We start from the raw sequence: 1552 nt of genomic DNA on the forward strand, positions 1-1552 counted from the left end.
CTTGCAGTGTTTCATAACAAAAATAATTCATCAATAATACCTTCATGAATGTCCCAGCTGTTACTGAATTTCACCAAATCATTTTCTGTAGAATGTATGCATAATGCGCCCTCAGATCTGGTTCCATGCAGTTTGTCAGGAGTGATCAATAGAACAAACAACATAGATATTGATCTGCCAGCGCATTATATGATGGAACATCAGGATCTGTTACTTGCACTTAGACTCATCTTATAAGAAAGAACATACGCACGTATTTCAGAAATGGCAATCGCCAGTATCATTTCATTATCTTCATAATGATTTTCATAACTAGAGTCTCTATTTCCTTGACCTGCGAGGGTACAAATTATACATAGAATCAAATTTTAAAAAGAATAAGAAAAATATTAAAAACATAAAACTTTTAAGAACATATGCAGACTGTAATTTTAATATTCATCATGAAATATTGTACTCTGAAAGATTCACAAATGTTTTCCTGTTAAAATTTATTAATTAATTACATCATATATTTCATTTGGAAATTAATTTCATAATACCAACTATTCAATGGAATAATAATTAATAATAATAATGATAATGACAATTATTATTATTATTATTATTATTATTGGTAGAACACATACCGACTCTTTAAGATGTAGCTAGCGGTTACAAGGTTTTAGAGAAAAACCGAATAGCTTAGAAGAGAAAAGAATCGTGAAAATAAAAATTATGTATGATTATAATGTATCTTTTCGTACAGTTAATTCTAAAAATAAAAGACAATATCATTAACTGGGTTATAATCAGAACGAGTATGTAAAAGAAAGTAAAAGAAATTACCTCAATGGCTATAGATGGAAAGAAAATGAATAATTTTATAGCAAAATAAATAAAATGAAAAAGAATCGTGTCCGACTATATTGGACGGGCTACCCAACGATGCCTATTCACAGGCGCGATCCCACTACTGCTCGACACGGGGACTTTTGCCTGCTGTGTTTCCACCCTGGGCCAGTACGTCCCTCCTTAGACAACCTGGACCCCCTAGGCTCCCCCGAGGGACCCATATTGATGCCGAGCTTAGCGCGGACACCCGATCGACATAGAGCACCGAGGAGCAGAGCCCCCGCCCTCAAACCGTCCAACGACCCCGGCCTCCAAGTAGCTGGATTACAGGAGCACGCCACAACTCCCAGCCGAAAACAATTTGCAACCTTAACATATATAACTCTAAAATGTAGTGGAATCTGGATGATACACCTTTATGAAACTGATACAAAATTCAAGCTTTAGAAGAAACTCTCAAAATTTACAACAAATATCGAAATGTCCTGGAAAATTATACTGTCTTATTTGACAAGGCGGAAGTACGCGTCACTCGTTGACGAAGGGAGCGCACTCATAATGTTCCATTAAGGGAGGCAACTTGTCGTCAAACAAAAACCACTATCTGTTCTCAGATTTGCTACTCTTGTCACAGGTCGTACCCAATCACCTTCATTTATGAATAATAAGATGTGGCCAAATACTAGAAGTATTACACGAGTTACCGATTGAATTTGTT

General features: G+C 35.8%; 1 non-coding gene across 1 annotated transcript; it reads right to left on the bottom strand.

The window, feature by feature from the left end:
- Nucleotides 1-887: 887 nt before the first annotated feature.
- Nucleotides 888-1185, bottom strand: LOC149793890 (signal recognition particle RNA). Its single transcript, XR_016423078.1, has one exon.
- Nucleotides 1186-1552: the final 367 nt, after the last annotated feature.

The sequence above is a fragment of the Sinohyriopsis cumingii genome, chromosome 8 (assembly GCF_028554795.1).
Source record: "Sinohyriopsis cumingii isolate HCF-2022 chromosome 8, ASM2855479v2, whole genome shotgun sequence".
NCBI classification, from domain to species: domain Eukaryota; kingdom Metazoa; phylum Mollusca; class Bivalvia; order Unionida; family Unionidae; genus Sinohyriopsis; species Sinohyriopsis cumingii.